This window comes from Vicugna pacos, chromosome 18 (genome assembly GCF_048564905.1).
Source record: "Vicugna pacos chromosome 18, VicPac4, whole genome shotgun sequence".
In the NCBI taxonomy this organism is placed as follows: Eukaryota; Metazoa; Chordata; class Mammalia; order Artiodactyla; family Camelidae; genus Vicugna; species Vicugna pacos.
In genome coordinates, this window is record NC_133004.1 from 12,401,415 (window position 1) to 12,423,091 (window position 21,677).

At 44.5% G+C, this 21,677-nt stretch overlaps 1 protein-coding gene across 2 annotated transcripts in view; it reads right to left on the bottom strand.

Annotated features, from left to right (window-relative positions):
- The window catches only part of SHISA9 (shisa family member 9), a 265,643-nt gene that overhangs the window by 136,547 nt on the left and 107,419 nt on the right, over window positions 1-21,677 (bottom strand). The window lies entirely within an intron of this gene.

Sequence of the window (21,677 nt, forward strand, 5' to 3'; positions counted from 1 at the left end):
CCTGTATCTTACATTCTCCCACTTCTTCCTGATAATGCTAGAGGTTAACCAGCCCAGAAAAAGAAATCTTGGTTGCACTCGAGTACCCCTTTCCCACCCTAATTAGGTAATGCCTGTATCGCACTCACGCTGTGCTCAGCGGACCTCTAAGTGCACCATGTATACGGATTCATCTGATCCTCAGCCACGACAGCATGAGGCGGGAGGTCCATTTCATAGATGGGGAAACTGAGGCACAGAGAGGTGATGTAACTGAACTAAGCCCACAGAGCACGTTAAGGAGCAGACCCTGGGACTGAACTCAGGCAGCCTGGTTCCAGAGCCATGCTATTTGTCACCCATTAAATTTTGCTCTAGTCTTCTCCTGATCTGTTGTATGGGTCCCTCCCCAGATCTAACAATGGTCCACATGTCAGACTTTGATGTCTATAGGTGATTCCAACAGAGATGGGCCAACACAGACGCTACTGGCCAAGGGAAGTGGATTTAGACAGTGGACTTGTGTTCACACCCCCGATTAAGTGATCAGACCCTCCTGCAGTTGAAACCTCGTTTGCCTCCACCCTGGAAAATGCACTTCTCTCCTTCTCCTGCCAACGCGTCTTCGAACAAAGTGAACATCCCCCAGCACACTTGCTGCCACTGAGCGCTAAGTAACGCACGCGGGATTTCACTGATCTCCTGCTGTCCTCATCTGAAGAATTCCCGAGCTCAGCCCATTTAAGCATATGACCCCTACAAACTCATACATCCACTCTGCCGGCACTTCCTGAGCTCCTGCTCTGTGTCAGACCCTGAACTGTGCCCTGGGGAGTCCGTGCTGAGTCCTGGCCCCCACCCTAGAGCTACTAGAGCGATGATCTCCCGAGGGAGCCAGATCTGCCGCCCAAAAAGGACATTGGTGTCCCGAGCATCCTGAGAACCGCGTGTTGTAGCATCAGCAAGAGTCTGCGGATCTAGGCGGCAGCCCCCATCCCTTCCATGTAGCAAGGGCTCGCTGGTTGTCACCAAGGAGAGCTGGTAGTTTTTTAGCCACTCTCAGCTGAGCCCAAAGAAAAGGTTTTTCCTAAAAATGCCTGGGTTGAGTAACGAACAGCAGAACAGCAACTCTGCTGCAATCTTGGCTGTTCCAGTGACTTCTCTGCTGCCCAGGAATGTATTTCAGCGTTCCTCTGGGTGGTGCATGGCCTCTGGAGCTCTGTGAAGGAAGCAGGTGGGTGGACGTGGAGGGCGAATTTAGAATCTGCTCGGCTATTGTAAATCAGAGTGGGACGCTGCCTCATTCTTCAATGAGTCCAACAAAACGGCATTACAGTTCTCATGAAACTGTAAGGAGGTTCAGGCTGGGAGTCAGGGCACTACCCTGTGACCATGACCAAGACTAAAGAAACAGAGGAACCAGGGCACAGAAACACACAGAGAGAGAGAGCCATTCATTCATTTATCCCCCAAATATTTAGGTGGGGCCTACCATGTGTTAGGCCTTAGGCTAGATCTGGACAGTGAGCAGCAAAAATCAACACTGTCATTGCTTCCACTGAGCTTAAAGGAAACAGAACAGGGCAGCGAGGATATAGCTCAAGTGCTAAAGTACATGCTTAGCATGCACAAGGTCCTGGGTTCAATCCCCAGTACCTCCTTTAAATAAATAAACCTAATTACCGCCTCCCTAAAAAAAAAAAAGATAAACAAAAAAATAAATTTTTTAAAAAGATAAATGAACTTATTTACAAGATAGAAAGAGACTCACAGACATAGAAAACAAACTTATGGTTACCGGGGGAGAAGGGATAAATTGGGAGCTTGAGATTTGCAGATACTAACTACTATATAAAAAAATAGATAAACAAGATTCTTGTGTATCGCACAGGGAACTCTATTCAAAATCTTGTAGTAACCTCTAATGAAAAATATGAAAACGAATATATGTATGACTGAACTATTATGCTGTACACCAGAAACTGACACAACATTGCAAACTGACTATACTTCAATTAAAAAAAAAAAAAAGGAAACAGAACAGCCTAGGGATTACACGCACAGATTCTAGAACAAGGATGCCTGAGTCCTAATCCCAGTCCTATATACTTGCAGTGTGATCTTAGGTAAATCACTTACCTTCTGTGTGGCTCAGTGTCCTCATCTGTAAAATGGGCATAATCGTAGTGCCTACCTCATGAGATTGTTGTGTGGATAATATAAATTAATATGAGTACAATGCTTAGAACACTGCCTGGCACAGAGAAAAAAATTCTAAAAGTGTGAGCTATGGTGATGATGAAGAGGGCCAAATTGGTGTGGGGAATCTAATTAATTTAACAGTGAGACATAATGATGTGAACTTGCATCTGTGATCACTGGGACACTCTGAGACTACAGGGTAAAGGGATTCGATTTGGAGGTGTCAGGGAAAGATTCCCTAATGAAAAACTATTTGAATGGACAGTAAAAGCTAACTTGGGTTAAGCTAGAGAGAATAGCAAACCAGCGGGAGCAGCATGTGCAAAGGCCCTGTGGCAGAAGGGAACATGGACATTTCCAAGCACTAAAAGGAGGTCTGCATGACTGGAAGACAGAGAGTAAGGGGAACATAGGTCAAAGATGGGGCTGGAGGTGAAGGCAGAGACCAGAAAGAGGCAGCCCATGTTGAAGACTTTTCTCTAAGCATTTGCCTTGAGGCAAGTCTAAACCCTCCCCCATACCAGGCAGTTCGTTATTTGCCTTTTTAACAACCATCTCCAGAAGAGTTTCACAGAACCCCTTAGCAAAAATCCTACTGTTGCCCTGAAAATAAGTCAAATTTGTCAGCTATTTTTAAAAGGAGGTTATGATGGAAAGTTAAAGGCATACTCCTTGATTCGCCAATAAGAAATTCCATGGCTGTGTGTGTAGTCAAATGACTTACAAGGCTCCTTGGTTCCCAGAAATATCAGGGAGTTTAAAATAGAACAAGTCATCATTTGCTGCTTAGGAAACTTCAGCATTACACAAAAAGGTGGAAGAATTAGGGAGTAACATTCATTGAAGGCCAACTGTGCCCCCAGCGTAAGCCGAGTGTGGGCGCCACACAGGTGTTTCTTATGTGGTCCTCACTCCAACCCGGTCAGGTAAAGATCATCACTGTCCCCTTTTACAGATGATAAAACTGAATCTCCTTAGATGGTCTGCCTAAGGCCAGTATTTAAACCCAAAGCCTGAATCTCTAGTCTTTCTACTACCCTTGATTTGTGGTCAAGGTAAGGAAGAAAGACATGTGAGTGGGTGGTCATGTGAGCTGGTCCGCTCTCACTAAGGTGGCCAAACTTGCTGGTTTTCCTGAGACTGATTTTAACACTCAAAATCCCACATCCCAGGACACTCCCCAGTCCCAGGCAAACCAGCCTGGTGGCTCACTCCGCCTCCTCTGGTGCCAAAGCAGCCAGGGAAACCCTCTCAAGGCGGGCTCCTGAGCGCATTTCAAGCTGAGTTAATATTACTGGGCATGGAGGTGCTTTGTTGAATGGCAGGCTTCCAACACCCCCGAGCCCCGATAAAATTAAAACATACAAAAGCAGGTGGAAACAAAGAATTTTAAGAGCTGATGGCATATAGAGTGACCATGTTTTCCAAACTCACGAACAGAATCATTTATTCAGTCATCAGCTATCTGTTGAACTCAGACTAATTGCCAGGTGTGGTTCTGTGTGCGAGGAACATGCAGCTCTAATTTCTGCTCTTGTGGAAGTTACAGTCTCAAGAAGGAAGACATCAAATTAAGCAAGCCTATCTGTAGACAAAACAATTCCAGGGGCCAAGATGGGCTTTAAAGAAGAGAAAGTAGGTGATGTGAAAGAGAGTGACGGGGTGAAGAGGCCAGGTGTCTCTGGCTGGGACTGTCACCTAGAGCCTCTTGGGCAGGTGACGTTTGACCTGAGAGGCAGACATGAAGCCACATCCAGTATTTGGAGGCAGAGCACTCCAGGCAGAAAGGAGAGCTGGTGCAAATGTCTGTCACTGAGGCAGGAAGGAGCTTGGCAGATGTAAGATCTGTGAGGAAAGATAAGGGAGGCTGAGCTCAGGGAGAGAGGGAGGGATCCGGCCAGGTGAAGACAGAGGTGATGGTGAGGAGTTCAGAGATTAATCCAGGCAACAAAACCTCTGGGGGGGTGCCATCATGGAATCATGTGATCAATTTGCCTTTTTAAAATGAACACTTGGACTGCTATGTGGAGAATGGATTGTGAGGCACTAGAATGGTAGCAGAGAGACTCTGGTTGTAGCTCAAGTGACAAGTGATGGAAACGTGGACCAGGGTTGGAGCAGTGGAGCAGAAAGGAAGTGATCAGCTAGAAAATACATCGTGGAGGTGGAATGCCAGCCCTTCATTGATGAAGGACTGGATGCGGGGAGTAGAGAGAGAAGGGGATCTTAAGAGAGTTCTGGATTCCTAACAGCTGTATCAACTTGAGCAACTCAATCCTCTGAACCTCAGTTTCTCCAGCCATGAATGAGAATAACCATGTCCCCACTGAGGGTTGCTGGGAGGAACCCATACAGGCTTAACACAGGGCTCAGCCCACGTAGCATCTCTTTTTTAAAAACCTGTTTCTCCATTAGTGTGCTTGAGGTTTGGCTGCCACTGGAAAAGAACTATATATGGCTAAAGAAACTTAATCCAGGAAAATAGAAACGACTCTCCAGCAGCTTGGAGCCACGTGGATGTCTTGGTTGGGCGGACTCATCTGAACAGGGTTTTATACAGTGTCTGTCGGTCCGTTGTAATTTTGCCATTGATGAGGTTCAAGACTCGATTATTTGAGTGCAATTGGCAGCCTTAGGTATTTTAAGAGATGTGGCTGATTCATTCCTCAACAAGCAGGGTGGGACAAGGGAGGAATCTCTCCTAATATTGACTTTCTTCAGAGCTCTCCGAAGACGCAGCCCAACAAAAGGTCTCCTTGGCCTGATTTCCTCCCTTCCTCACACATAATCTTTAATCATCCTCAGAGCCATACAGTTGGGGATGACACACTCACCAAGAGTTATTGCAGAAAAACTATTTCATTTCCACAGCCCAGAAGTATACTTAGAAAGGGGGAATGACCTCTAAATCACCAATGGAAGCATCAAGCCCCGAGGAGACCGAGACCGGCTTCTAATTTGGAGTTTTACACAGTATTGCTTGTTCCTTCTTTTCTTTTCTTGGGTTTATCCTTATTATTATTTTTAATGACTGGGGGACCTTCTAGCATCTGTGAGTAATTGAGGTTGGATGGGTCTTTCCTCAAAGACTTAGAGCTTGCAATGAGAAGTATTAAAAGTTGACAAATGCTTTAAAAAAAATCACACACACGCAAATTGGGTGGGAGCATGATGGAGGGCAAACTGGGCTGTGATGTAAAGTGGTCCTCCCTCTGGAAATATGGACTCGCTTCCAAGGTTCACTTTTATTTTCTCCCTTGTTTGTCTAAGCCGGGCTGCCTTAGCACAATGGCTGCTCTTGCCAGTGAAGCAGAAGAGGGAGAAGGAAGAAGGAGAATGTAGAGGAGGGAGAGTAAGAAGAAGGAAAGAAAGGGGAGGGAAGGAGGGGGAAGAAGGAAAAGGCAGAAGAGGGAAAATCACAGGCAGACAAGAAAGTGGGTAGTAAGAACTAATCACACAGAGAGTGAGCAACTTTTCTGAACCCCAAACTGGAGTGTGCTGGGCACCCAGTGGTAGCTACTGCAGGTGTTCAATACATACTCTGTGTTAAGCAGTCTTTAGAAGTGTCATCTCACTGAATCCACACAAACATCCTCTGAGACCGGAATTATTATTAACCCCACTTTTCAGATGGCAAAACTGAGACCCAAGTCACAGAGCTAAGGAGTGGTAAAGCAGAACCCCAGAGTACATTAAATCATACTGCTTCTGTGCCTAGGGATTTACTCATGGGAGAAAAGTGGCAAAATATTTGAGGTTTCCCAGCAGGATCCTCCTTGGTGAACCTTTAAGAGATAGGATGTCACATGAAAAGAGCTTGAACTTAGATGCAGAAAGACTTAACCAAATCTGTTAATAATTTGTTAAGTGACTAAAGAAAGACAGATGACATCCCCATGTTCTAGCTTCTCCATTTAGGTTCTGTGATAAGTTTTACTGTATTTTTTACTACAAGTGTCATAGACATTTACTATAGAAAATTATAAAACTACGAGCAAGTATAAAAAAATAAAATGTATCCACAATATCTCTATCCAAGGATTAACTTTAACATTTTGTTACATATCAATGTCTATATCCGTATCTCTATCCATTTCACAAGGAGGATCATGTAATTCATTAAATCTTCTAGCCATGCTTTTTAAAAACTTCCCTGTACACCACAGACATCTCTCCACGTCAACAGTGACTCTACATCGTCATGATACAGTGTCCTAGTGTTTCATTTATCCAGCATCCCCTTTTGTGGGACACTCAGCTTGACACCTCCAAGCTGGTTTCCTTAGGATAAATTCCCAGAAGTTGTATCTCCTTTTTGAGAGGAAGATGCCTCACCTCTGTCCCTGGAGAGAGATGTGTAGGGACAAACGAGAAAACAAATACCAAACAGAAAGGATCACGAGTGGAGATACAGACGCTGAATGAAGCCGCAGAGAGGGCCGGTCTGACCCCCACGCCATCACCTCTCCTATCAGCGTTTCACACGGTGAGACTCACCCAGCAGTAGAGATTCAGTTGAGGGGTGGGAGGGTGAAGCCAGGACATTTTGACGGCACTGCCCCAGAAGGAAAGCAGCGGGAAGGAAAGAGGACTCATTATCCTTCCAGAGTTTTTCTTTTGTCTAATTTTCCCCTCTTGACAGGGAAGATTTAAGCTATGGACAGAGAAGACACTGGCGCTGTCAAGAGCGGTTCTTGTTTTAGTTACAACACATGCCTCCAGTCCCACCACCTCCTGCTCCCTCGCCACTGCCAGTGATCCATCCAGTGGGGGGAAACAACACAGAGGGCACATTTCCCTCCCCAGAGTGTGAAGACTAAACCCAGACTTGGGGGAATCCTCACAGCAAACCTGGAACAAAAGAAACAAAGCGATTACCTACTGAGAGCAGAGTGCACACCGACCTCTCAGTCACCTGGTCAACCTGCTTACTCTGTAGACTTAAAGGTGCACCTTGACTCATCAGAAACAACACAGTTGTTAAGGAACAGGGCCATCCCAGGGCCAGGTATGCTGACTTCCAACAAGAGCAGTCTGGGACCGCCCACCAATACTGTTTTCCTCCCCTGCGCTGTGAAACACTTCCATGACTCTTCAACTCATGCCTGGCAAAATAGCAAGTAAACCTGCAAAGGCAACACGCACACACATACACACTCCTAACTGGAAATTAGAATGGCTGCTCCAAGCTTTGGATTTGCCAGTAATTCCTGGATAGTGCCTGCTGAGCCTGGAACAAAAAGTAGATTTCTTTTTCAGGTTACTTCTCCTTTTGAAGATTCCAGCACCTCCCACATGAGACCAGAAACGTTTGTTGAATGACTAAAGGGTTTAATGAATTGAATGACAGAATCACTCAATAAATAATAGGAGGAATGAAATATTAAATGAATGAGTGAATGTATTTAATTGAATAATTAATTCAGGTCTGACTGGCCTATTCAATGAAACCCACACATATTTGACCAATTAAACCTCATGACCTCCCTCTATCCACTGTGGAGTTCTCTTAAAGTCCAAAGCTCATCTTACAACAGAGCTTCCTTTCTAGACTCCAAGACCCATAAAGCACTTTTTAAAAGATGCTTTTAAGCCTACAAGCCATTTTCAATGGCTCAAAAAGCTTATTAGAAATTGCACACTCTAGAGATGCCTGGATTTGCTTTGGGTTATGTAAATGCCTACCCTCTTTATCATGCTGATCAGAAGTTCTGAAGATCCCATCTGATTTTGAGTTATGCAAAATGAAAAAAAATCAAAGAAATTGCTTGTTGCTTCATCATCACACTTTGTTTGAGATATGCCATTTATCAAAACAACAGGGTTTGTGTGGGGAAAACAAATTTAAAAAGGAGTTATATTGCATGCAGATGTTAGAGACACGCTACCTCAAAGCAGAGCCTACTAAATCCATCTCAAGAAATTCCTGGTGTGGGGGACTGTGCCCTGGGAAAGACTCACAAGGCTTGGTGGCACTCTAGGCTAACCACTAAGCAGGAATGCTGGACACTGACAATAACGTGAGCCTTGGCTCCTGCTGGACAGAATTGGAATCCCACCTCCAGATGGTGTAAAGCCATGCACTTTTCTCAGCTTCTCCGGGTTCCCGTATCCCTTTACACAAAGGAACATTGATAACGTCCACTTTACAGGGAGGTGGTGATGATCCAATGAGGTGATGCATTTCCAGCACTCAGCATAAGATTTAGGACATAGTAATTGCTCAGTACGCTTTAGCAATTTTACTATTAAATATTAGTCTTGTTAAACTCATAAGATTGTGTGAGCCTCAGGTGAGATAAAGATTCTAAAGAACCTAGCACAGATTCTGGCACTCAGGAGGTACTTGATACACGTTCATTTCTTGTTACTTTTCCCAGATGGCCCTATTGGGGATCTTCTGCATTTATTCTTTTTCTAAAAGGGCAAAACCATTATGCAGTGAACATCCAGGCACCCTCCAGAAAGCCACTATCACCAAGCTAATCCCCATGGCCCTGGGTAGGCCAACAGACTGCAAACCTCTCTCTGTTGCCTAAGAAAGTTCCTTTAAAACAAAAACTGCACACCTGCCACAATCTGGGGCTGGATACATCCCAGCATTGGGAGACACAGCTGAAGGCCCTGACCCTGACCCCAAAGCCTCCAAGAAGTTTTTCTGATTTTCCCCCACAATGGACAAGATGCCATGGACTGAGGGTCTGACTGATGGAGGGCCAGGGAGCTCGCTGGCCAGCGGCAGGGAATGAGCTGGCTCCTGTCTTCCTGTGGTGGGAAGAAGGGGCAGAGAAGGAGTTATCCAAGCTTTAAAGAAATGCCAGAGTAAGTCAGGAAACACTGCTCCCAGAGGCATTAAATCAAGGCAAGTCTGAAGGGTTGGGAATTGGGGAGATCCCCATGGATTAAACTTGTAGCCTTCTGCAGTTTATCTTTCTGAAAAATACCTAGCTAGACCCACTGGAGAGAGGACCACACATAAGCCATCATCTTCAACGTTAATACTGGTTGTCAGGTTTCTTTTCGGGGCACAGTAGCATGTTGGGGGAGTACAGGGTGTAATGAAAACATGGAGCAGGAGAAGTAACTCTAACCCAGAGGGTCCAGGGAGACATCCTGGCTGAAATGATGCTGTAACTGAAGCATGAAGGATGAGTGGGAATTATACAGGTGAAGTAGCAGTGTGTGTTTTAGGCAGAGGAACTGATGGTATCAAAGATTTAAAGGTGAAAAAAGACTAAACTGTCTAAGGAACTGAAAAAGTTCATGATTGCTGGATTAGAAAATGTGAGGGAGGAGGGAAGTGAGAAGTCAAAATAGACCAGGGCCAGATCAGATGGGGTGTTGGAGATTATGGTAAGGAGTTTAACTTTGCTTGTTAGAGCAATAGGGAGCCATGGAGGGCTTTAGGCAGGAGGAGGCGCAGTGAAATTCCCTTTTATGAAGTATGCCCTAGCTGCCTCATCAGGAATATTAGTTTAACTAACACCTTCTCTGAGCTCTTTTCTGGAAGATGAGAAAAGAGGACTGATGATATGAAATCATAGCAAGAATCCATCCCGGCTCCCACCACGGCAGGCCCAACAAACGCTCTGTGTCACGTAGCCCCCAAATGGTCTAGAAACTCCACTCTCTGGGAGCCTGAATCCCATATCCTGAATGCCTCTCACACTTACAAGCAGATCAGGAATCCTTTGTCAGCTCAAGAGGATCTGAATTTAGGTTCAGAAAACACAGGCTCCTTCAGTAAGGTCCCTTCTAGTTCAAACGTACTGTGATTCTATGTTCATCTTGGACACGAGACTTTGTACAATACACAGCCACAGTGGAAAACTTGCCTCTTCCCAGGAAAGGAGTGGGGGGAGGGGATAAGTAGGTAGCCCTCTGTCTTACATCAGCATCACCTCCAGACCACAGCTTCTTGCTGATGTCTGATTAATATGCTATCACGCTGGAGAACATGAATGGGTTTTGATGGCTATTTGGGGCTTGCCTCCTCCATTTCACTGTGAGACAGTTACGGATTTAAACAAACATTGACATCGAATAAATCTGTGCTCTGCACACTCGTTGGAAGGTCTGACTTACTAGGTCTGATCGACTTGAAATTTGGATTGAATTCAAAACCATGACGTGGCCTGGCTGGTCAGGGAAGACGAGCCGCAGCTGGGGCAGCGACAAACCCCTTCCTTTCCGGGCGCCATGGGACCTCTCCCCCAGGGCAGCTGCACGGACGTTCCCCAGTCACTCTCTGTCCCGTTACCCAGCTTTATTTTCTCCCCAGGACTTATCTGGGTCTAAAATGATCTCACTTATGTCTTTGTTTACTGATGATAAATCCATAGACCAGAGCTCTGCAGGAGATTTATAGCTTATCATTTGTGACCCTAGCGTTTTCAACAGAGCCCGGCACACAGCAGATGCTCAATAAATATTTCTTGGTTGAACAAGGGAGTGAATGGCCTTTCATTACTCATCTCACATCAATGGACCATCTATGCTATTTAAACCGAGGCAGTATGGTGTAATGGTGAGTGGTACAGGATCTGGAGGCAGAACTCCAGCAGTGAAATCCTTGTTCTGCCATTAACCCTGTCCCTGGGCAAACTGCTTATCTGTCTGCACCTGTAAAATGGGTTAACAACACTCACCTTAGAGTGAGCATTCAATGAGATAACAGATGTAAGGTACAGACAACAGCACCTCGCAACTACCTAATCACCACTGGCTATTATTAACTTATTTTCCTATGGACTCACCATTTTGACTTAAATACATTTGTAAGACTTAAAATTTCTCGCACTAATTTTAACAAACGTGTTGAATCTCTATAAGAACCCTGTGAGGTATGTACTATTATTAGCCCCATCTTACAGATCAGGAGACTGAGGCACAAGGAACTGGCATGAGGTCACAGAGTTAGAAACCACAGAGCAGGGGTTCAAACAGGCAGAATCTACATGCTTAACTACCAACTGCTCTGCCCCGGGCAATACTCACATGGTCTTTCAAATAAAGACTGTAAGTTTCAACAGAACTATTCATTTTCATTTGACTCTTGATGGTGGAAAGTTTCAAACTTGCAAAAAGTGGAGAGAATACGATTTTAAGTGGTCCATAGGCTGCCACCGTAGAATCATCCTGAGAACCATCAGTGGCTCTTTCATCACATGCTGGAAAATTGCATGAGTTCTTTTAATCCCCCCAACAACATAACAAGGACCCCTCTCACTTCTGGACCTTCATATATGCACACTGTTGTCTCTACAGGGAATCCTCCTGTAACCCCTTCCTCTGCTGTATCTTGCTTTCCTTCCGGTCTCAGCCCCATAGCTTCCTGGGGACGTTTTCCCTTGAAGTCCTCTCCTTGCATTGCAACCACAGGCCTTATATGAAGGCCATTGGCCCAACGCCCCTAGTGTCTAAGGTCTATATTCTTTTCATTCACACCCATACAGGCAACACCTACTTCAGGGCCAGCACTTAATAGACACTCAGCAAACATGTTTTGTAAAAGTCATCATTTGATGCATGAGAAAACCAAGGTTCAGAGAGGTTTAGTAACTTGCCCAAGGTCAGACAGCCAGTAAACAGCAGGGCTGAGATTCCAACCCGTGTATTTCTGGATCCAAGTTCTTTCTACCACACAGATACCCACAAATGCCACGTTGATTTGACTGCTGCCTGTCAGAAATCAGGGGACTAAACCAGACTTCCTCTAGGACCCCTGCCCTCAGCAGGATTTTTAGATTCCATCTCGTGAAACAGATCACAGGTTGAGTCTGCAAAATCCCACGGGCCAGTTTCTGAGCAGAATTTAAATAAGGCCCTGTCCTATAGCTTGGGGACCACAAACACATATTTCTTTGGCCAGGCTAAGTTCAGGAGTATGATGCCAAAAATATATACTTTTTATAGTCTAGAAGGAGACAAGCTAGGTAGACGAGTAAGGAGGGGGAAGGCACAATGAAATGAAGCAGAGAAGCAAGCCACATGCTGCTAGATCACAGAGGGACAGAGTTGGGTTCCACTGGGAGGGACACCAAGGGGGCTTCCTGGAGGAGAGAGATTTGGGGCTGGACCTTGAAGGATCAATTAGTAAAATTTCAGTGAGTCTAAGTTAATAAGGCATTCTTGGCAGAGAGAAGAGCAAAATCCCTGAATTGTAATGTGCACGGACCATGGAGCATCTGTTCAAGGAGGGGTGCGGGGCTGTTGGGATGGTGCGTTCAGCCGAAGGAGGCTGAACCTCCTGCTGCGAATAGAGAGATGTCAATGTGGGGTGCTCAGAGAAACACGGCACATCTTATTTAAAGTCCAATTCAGGAGTCACAGAGCAACCACAAAATCCCCCGCGATAAGTGTGTATCTTTTAATCCCAAATTCCTAACTTATCCCTCCCCTCCTTCCCCTTTTGGTAACCATAAGTTCATTTTCTATGTCGGATGCAATGGATGGACCCACTTCCCAGTCAGACCCATTAAGTCTTCCCAAGAGAGCCTCCATTCTTCTGTCTATACCACCCCCAGTCCCATAATGTCTAGATAATGATGCCCAGGTAATGAAAACCATATGATGAAGCTGGAACTCCCTCCATCATCCTGGGTCCTCGAGTAACTGTGTGGAGCAGAGTATCCCATCTCTGCTTCCAATCTCCAACTGCTGTCTAGGAACACGTAACTGGACTTTATTTGAATGCAAAATGAAGTTCTGTTTTATTAAGTCCCTGAGATCCCGGGGTTCATCTGTTCTGAAAGTTAGTATGACCTTAAGCAAAATACCCCTCAAGTTAGTTTATTCCACAAATAATTTTTAAACATCAACTCTGCACCAGGGATGCTTTGAGGCATTAGCGATGCGGTGGTGAACACAGAGAAGGGCACTGCTTTTATGAAATTTAGTGGGAAGAGACAGACTGCAAGTAAGTAAGCAAGTGAGATCATTTTAGACCATGATAAGAGCTGTAAAGAAAATAAAATAAGATGATGTAACTAGAGAGGAGAGAACAGGGCGCTGAACCCTAAATAGGGCAGCCGTTTCCCTCTGCTTTTTTTCTCTGAAACAGAAAACCCTGTTTGGGCAGCCAGATGCATTCTAGACACTACAGGACCAGAGAACTTCCAAAAAGGGGTGGCTCTGGATCCCCTTCATCAAAAAATTGAGCATCCAACTCAGTGGAAGCCAAATGATCTTGTCTTGGTAAGACTTTGATCAGAATAACTAAGACATTCATTCAGTGTCTGGTCAGATGTTTACAAAGAGTGTCTACGCCCTCTAAGCTGAGTTTGGCTCAGCTCTGTTTTGTCGTATAAATTGCTATTGTATTTCCCATTAATTACAGTCAAAGCAAATCTGCCATTTCGTTAATCCTATATACTAGCCCCCAAAGGAACAGATTCTGTCAGTGAGCAGAAGGCAATCACAGCGCGTTATTAGAATTTTCCAAGGAGCAGGCAGGAGCCCCTTTCAGATGCTGGTCAAGGTGAACATGGTCACAGGGTGAGGTGGATGTGGCAACTGGTCCAAGACTCCCAGTTTTCTTTATGGCTTGAGTTCAAACTGTGTTCTGCAAGCCTTCCACCCAGCATGACACAGAAAAGCGCGGTAGTCACACCAGTTATTAAAATACAGATATGCTTCCATACCTGTTGGGTATGGAAGCTGGCCTGAGATCCCTGAATATCCACCTGATCATCCCAATGCTATAACCACTCTGTCAGAGTCCCCTAGACCTTCTCCCAGCCCAGAAGCCAGAAGCTCAACCCAGGCATTTGGGGAGGGGTTGAGAGAGAGCTCCAACATCTTGTTGATTGGCTGATGTTCGTGTCAGAACCTGTGCTAAATATTCTTGATATTACCCCTGGAACTGCATCAGAATCTCCAGGGAGTTTGTTCAAAATGCAGATTCCTGAGTCCCACCAAACACATCCTGGGCTGGAATCTGCGGAGGCGAAGGCCAGCCACTGGGATTTTATCAAGCTCCCTCAACCCGCCTCATGCACTCTAAAACTTAAGAACTGCTAGTCTAGGCACTGCTTTGACATTTTGCTAAAATGCGGAGACCCGGGGTTATGCATTCATTTGATCTGATCAGTGATTTGGAAACTTGATCAGAGCCTTCCTTAACACAGATTCTTCATCAGGATTTCAGAACACAAAACAAATCAGAGTGGCGCTGCCTAGAGCCCCTTGTTCGCAAGCCCAAGCCACGGGATGGCTGGCGAAGGTAGAGTGTGTGTGCCACGGAAGCCATGCCTGAGGCTGCCTGGCTCGGACAGGGGATAGAACAGCCAAAGACAGCACAGGGTCTGAGGCTGGAGGAGAGGAGGATCCAGGCAGGTTGCAAAGTCTGATGATGACAGAGCAGAGAGCCAGGGATCGGCCAAGCCCAGGATCCTAAATCTGCATCAGCCCTGATTGAGAGCTGGAGCCCCAGGCACAAAGGGACACCAGGTGTGAGACAGAGAGACAAACAGGAGATCAGTTTTGCCAAATAAGCAAGCTCCATTTGGCCACAGAGGAAATGATGAGGAAGAGAACTTCCTTGCGGGATCCTGGACTGCTCTTGTGGACGGCTACAGAACTCTGATAAAGTACAGCTGTGAGCTGTTGGGAGAAGATGTGTGTTTGTTCAATGCTGCATGCCGAGTACCTAGACCAGTACTTGCATAGAGGCTGCCCGGAACAACAGTCATTTTCTGGGTGGATGGAAGGAAGGAAGGATGGATGGATAGATGGATGGATGGATGAATGGATGGACGGATTGATGGATGGATGAAGGGTTTTGTATCTGCAACAGGACCCTTGTTACTCGCCTCTGGTGATCTGGGGTCACTGGGGTGAGATCCAGGATCCCACACTTGCTCCCCACTCCAAATGCCAGAAAAGTCAGGTTTTCTGTAGAAAAAAAAAAGACTTGTGAAGCTCAGTAGGGCACCTTAAGACAATGTTTGCTTATGAGTCTTTAAAAATCCTATGTTTGTTATTCACTTTCACCAAAAACCTACCTCTAGGAGTCCTCAGGCCTCAGCACAATGAAAAGAAGGAGGGGAAAAGCTTTTCTTTACTGAGTGACTCTTCAATATTCTTAATTCAAAAATTCTATTGGGATGTTTTATGCATCAGACACTGCACAAGGCACTGGTGATGGAGCAGGGGCTAAAAATGGGCCAGATCCTTCTCTCTTGAAGTTTATATTCTAATGAGGGAGTCAGGCCATAAACATGAAAACATGCAAATGAATGAGATCATTTGGAATGTGATCAATGCTATAAAAAATTTAAATAGGGATATTCAAAAGAAAGAGACTAGCAGGGCAGGAAGCTTTTTAGAAAAAGGAGACCATTTCTAGAAATGGCATTTGAGCTGAAATTGGAATGACAAGAAGATACCAACATTAGAAACATTACAAACATTAGAGAGAATAGCAAACCAGGCAGCAGCACTAACAACAAGTGCAAAGGCCCTGGGGTGAAGACGAGTGTCATGTGTTAAAGGAATAGAAAGGAGGCCAGTGTGATTGGAACTGAGTAGTAAAGACAGAGGTAGATGAGTAAGAAAAAGAGGCAGAGACCAGTCGAGCACAGTGAGGATTGTGCAGGTAGGTGGTTTGATGCTCTGATTTGGTTTTGAAAGATAACTCTGACTGTTGTGTGGCAAACGACTGTAAAGGGAGCCAGACTGGAATCAGAAAGCCGGGTAGGAGGCTATGGCAATCCACCAGCAGGGAGATGACTTGGACCAAGATGATGCCAAGAAGCAGAGAGATTCGGGACACATTAGGGAGGTGGAATTGACAGGACTCAAAGGAGAAAGGAATTAAGCAGATCAAGGGATGATGAAAAATGGCTTCTCATTCCCACTTTTCTGATAAGGAGACTGAGGTCCAGGTCACGGGGCTGGAGACTATCAGGGGGCCAGGATCTGAAACCAAGTCTGTGTGGCTCCAGGGCCCCCACGTTCTTTCCAACCTTCTTTCCTTTTATGGAGCTTTTATCCTTGCGGTCACTGCCAAAGAACAGGTGTGTGGGGTTTGTGCTTTCCCTGTGTGCCAGCTCTCCTCATCTGGGGAGGAAAAATGAACCTCGCACTAGTTAATGCCATGCTGCTTATTGATTTAGGCAAATGCCTGGCAGCTCCAATTCATCTTCCAAGGGGTAATGTAATAAGAGCCTGGATTATACGGTAGCTTTCCCTGGGCTCTCAACATGCCACCCTCCTTAGTATCACAATCTCCTCGAAGAGTTATAGAAATAAACAAACCCATGGCAGTGACACAGTGGCCAGGCATGTCTTTTTCCAAATAAGGAAGCTGGAGGTGGAGGTCCTCTTGTCCTAGTCACTTAGCCTCTCTGAGCCTTAAAGTCCCTTATCTGAAAAATGGGGTAATAGCCCTGTCCTGTCAATCCTAGAAAGTTCAAGTAAAATTGTGTAGGATGCTGTATGTCATTTGTGAACTGAAATATATACCATTATGATGAATATTATAAATTATTTAGTATTAAATGAGAGGAGGCACAGAGAGCCATTGAGTGATTCAGTAAGTGTTTATGGAGCCTCTACTGTGTGCCAGACACTAGTAATTCAGTGGTGAGTAAATTAGACATGACCTGTGGTCTCTGACTCCATGAAGCTTATAAGTCAAGTTGGGGAGAAAATTAATAAATGATCACAGCTGCAAATATACAGTTTCACACTGTCAGTACATGCATTTAAGGAAACATGCAGGGTAACTGACTATACTTCAATAAAAATAAAATTAAAAGAAAAGAATCACACAGGGTGATATTAAACCCCAGAGAGGGTGTCCCAGGAAAAATGATGGAGCTGAATTCTGAACGATGCAACAGAATAAACTATGAGATGGACAACTGTGGGGAAGGATGAGAGCATTTCAGTCAGTAGGAATAGCATTTGCAAAGATCCTGAGGCAAGAAGGAGTATGGAGCACATTGGAAGACCTGAAAAAAAGCCAGGGTAGTTGGAACAGAGTGAACAAGAATGAGAGGACTCAACAAGATGAGGCTAGAGTGGGAACAGGGGGCTACCTTATGCAGGACCTTGTGTATGATATCCTAGTTGCTCTGAAGGAAATAGAAGAAAGAGACAGAGATGAAGAAAAGAAAGCAAATTACAGATAATTAAACAGACTAGTGTAACACCACATGGAATTTCTAACTGGGGACTGGAATAAGGATACTGTAGGACACAGAGAAGGGGTTTCTGATCCAGCTGGGAGGACTATAATAGGGGTAGAGGATGAGGAAGACTCTGAGAGAGGCTGCCACCTGAGTTCTTGATTGGAGGGTATTTGGGAGCTAGAGAGATAGCTGAGGCAAGAAAGGGCATTCAGGTAGAGGGAACCACGTAGGCAGAATACAGCACTATGTGATGCATTCAGGGACCTGCGGATAGCTCAGTAGGATAAGGATGGAGGGCATAGGAGCAAAGAAAGAAACTGGTGATGTAGTCAGGGCCCAAATTCTGAACAGCACCTGATGCTTATGAAGGACTCTACATAAGGAATTTCAGTTTGCAGGGAATGGTTAAGACATTTGAGAGAAGTCAGTGAGAGAAATAGACATACATGCATATAAAGATCTAGGGTCAAGACAGGGAAAGGCTAGATGTGAGAAGACAAGTTAGGAGGCTGCTTCTGGAGTTCAGGCAAGAGATGGGGCATGGAGCCATGAGGATAATACTGTGGATGGGAGGAGATGCTGGCAGGCAGGGACCCTGGGGTTCAAGCTCCCAGCTCAATTTTTTGCCCAAACTCCTATGAGAAGACTTCATCTCTGTCCCATTCTCTCACCAGCATCCTATCCAGAACCTCAGCCTTCAAGACTCAGCTATAACTTGCATCCTCCCTTGCTGCTGCCCACCCCCCAATCTTGGTCAGATGTTCTGCAAAACCAACACTGCTGGTGCCCGTTATGTAACACTGTTGTTTCTATCTTATGAGCACTAAGAAGAAAAAAAAAGTCTGCTTGACAAGTAATTTTGTATGTAAAAAAAAATCTGCCAGAGGCTTGGGAAAATACACCTGCAGTTCCTGCACACACTGGCAGGTACACCTGCTTGCCTCATGACTACTCTGCCTTCAGACATCCTGGAAGGAGAGCATGACTGCACAAGAGAGGTAAAAACGCCCTTTCCCACTTCAGGACCTGAGAACAACATTTTGAAGTTTAACATTGTGTGTGTGTGTGTGTGTGTGTGTGTGTGTTTCATTGTTCTCTGCTTTCCTTTTCCTTATAAAATTGCACTGAGGAAAAAGTTTGATTTCTCAACTGCAAAGTGAGGATAATAACAGTCACTGGTGAGAATAAAATGAAATAATGCATATAAATAGTGTCTTACATGATACCTGGAATATAGTAGGCATTTGTGAAAGGGTGTTTTTGAGCTGCCTTTCAGTGAGGGCTTACTCGGTTGCCAGGCTCTGTGCTAATGGCTTTACCTGCATTTTAACATTTGATACTGAGGTGCTGTCCGTGGTCCTGAATTGTCTTCGCCAGCTGGGGCTTTTTCCTCCTAATCCCGGGAAGCTGATCGTGAGACTCTATCCACCATCTCCCAGGAATTCCTAAGCATATGACTTTCAGGAGACATAATTTTAAGTCTTTTTTTAAAAAAATCAACTCCACTGGTTATGATTTACATACTTAAATACACCCTTTTTAATTGTACATTTGATGGCTTTTGACAAATGTCTGTACCAGTTTAACCATCAAGATACAGAACAGTTCCCTTATCACTTGGGACCCATCTTAATAAATCCCCCAACCACCGGCCACAGAAAAACACTCACTAGAGATTTGATTGTCAATTCTAGACTTTCTATAAGTAAAAATATATAGTATGTATTTGTTTAGAGTCTGCCTTCTTTCTCTCAGCATATTTTTTGAATTCATCCATATTAATGAATATGTCAGTAGTTTATTCATTTGTGTTGTTATGTAACATCCCACAGGTAGTTTGCTTATTTACCTATAGATGGATTTTTGGGTTGTTTCCAGTTTAGAGCTATTTTGAATAAAGCTGCTATGAATACTGGTGTACAAGTCTTTGCATGGACACATTTACATGAATCTTGAATAAAAACCTACGATTAAAATTGATGAGCCATGTGGTAAGTGTAGACTTACCTTTCTAAAAAAACTGCCAAACTCTTTCCTGTTTTTATACCTGCAATGTATGAGAATTCTAGTTGCTCCATATTTTCCCCATCACTCAATATTGTCACTCTTTTTAATTTAGCCATTCTTTTGGGTGATAGCTATCTGATTATGGTTTTAATTTGCATTTCCCTGATGACTAATAATGTTGAGCATCTATTCATGTGCTTAGCAATCAATCATTTGTATATTTTCTATGGTGAATTGTCTGTTCAAATCTTTACCCTTTTAAATATGATTCTAATGCTATCAACAAATCCAAGATCTTTATGGTAGAAGTTATTTAACCTGAGACTAACAGGAAGACATAATCAGTCTCAGGATAACATGGTCCACAAGAATGTCTCCCTTCACTCTGAATTATTGAGCTCTTTGGACTGACAGCTATTGCCAACTTGGGAGTCTGGGTGTAGATAGACCACAGAGAGGTAGGTAGATTGGTATGATGGGAAGGATCTGTCTTGTTATCTCAAATCAACCCCTTATTCACTGGTTGGCCCCATGTAAGCCACTTAACCACTATAATTCTCATCTCAGTTACCTACAAAATGCAACCTACCCTACAAGTGGCGGGAAGACTGAAGCCAGTATGCATAAGGTGTCAGTTGCATAGTAGATACTCAAGATACAAAGCTGTTAGTTCTACCTTAAACATATCAGTTATAGGTTGCCACAAAAAGGCTGCTTTAAAAGCCATTCTCTCTATGGATCACTATATTGTACACCTGTAACTTTTATTGTGCACCTGTAACTTATATTGTACATCAACTATACTTCAATGTAAAAAAAAAATCATCCCTCCAAATACTGTAGTTTTTTTTTTTCAAAATGTGTTTATTTAGGTCCCAAGTCTGTGATCAACGACTTAAATGAGGACCATCCAGCCATCCCTTCTGGTCTCAGGGTAGCTCATTCACATGTCTAGGATTGGCTGACTGTTGACTAATTTAAGATAATCTCAGATTGGGTTACGAGATGTCCCAGCTCTGTTTTACACACCTCTCATCCTCTAGAAGGCTAGTCTGGGCATGGCCTCTGGGCAATGGCAGAGGTACAAGAGAGCAAGCAGAAACACACAAGGACACTTCAACTCCAGGCTCAGAAGTGCAGAGTAACTTCTACCATATTCTATGGGTCAAAGCAAATCACAGGCCAGTCCAAATTCAAGAGGTGGGAAAACAGCTCCACCACTTTGGTGACAGAAACTGCAAAGTCACATGGAAAAGAGTGTGCATCCAGGGAGGCTGAAGAATTGGGTCTATCATGACTATCTGCCACACAAAACAATCTCCAAGTGGACTTGAAAGATGAACTTAAATTACTTCCTGCTCTCATAGCCCACTAATCCTGGACTGAGGCTGAATATCTATGATCCAATTTCCCTCATCCCAGAAAGAAGAACATTCTAGTGACCTGACTTCTGAAAGATGTGAGTCAGTGTCACTGTTCATTATCAAGTCTGACAGGATCAGGAGGTGAAACAGAAACTGAGAAGTTGGGTCATTTGTAAGGAGATGCTCATGGTACTCACTGCCTCTACCCACCACCAACTCCATTTCTCTGTGTTCCCCTCTATCCTGTAAATGGGCTAGATTTCAAGGAGCCAAGCAGACTACTTCTGTGCTTGGGGGAGGTGAAGACTCTTGGCCTCAGAGAGAAATATTTAACAAGACTCCATCACTTTATCAGCCATGGGCTAAGCCACCTTGGACTTGAATACTGAGAGCCGTGGAGGCATACTGGAGCAACCTTAGAAGACTGCTGTGTTATGGACACCTACTAGGTAGTCTGAGCAACTCACAATGACCATTACTGTTGGCCTCCCCATCTATAGACATATCAGTGGGCTCCTGACAGTTTATTTACACAACAGAACAGGAACACCCCCATTCCTGAGTTGGTTGTTTAAAATGTAAATTAGCCCCTGATCCAAACTGGGTCAGAATCCTTCCTTTAGAATTTTAAATTGACATAGTTACTCCTCCTGGTGGCTGGCTCTGTAATAGTTCAGGAACTGTGGGGTTGGCAGATTCTGCCCACTATGAAGATCACGTGGATCAGAAAAGCAGAGAAAGAAAGGTTTCAGGAAAAGAAAACAGTAAAAGAGCAGTAGAGAAAATCTAAATGGCTTCCAAATCCCTGGTTTGGGTAACTTCTTATAGTGGAATTTTGCGGGGGCGGGGGGGGGTGTCCATCTAATAGTCATTCTTCCTTATTCAAGTCCTAATACTTTGAATTTCCCATGGAGAACCATCATTCTCCCACTCTCAGTCCAGGTCTCTTTGCATAAGAGCTGGCTATATCCTAATTCCAGGGGAGGGT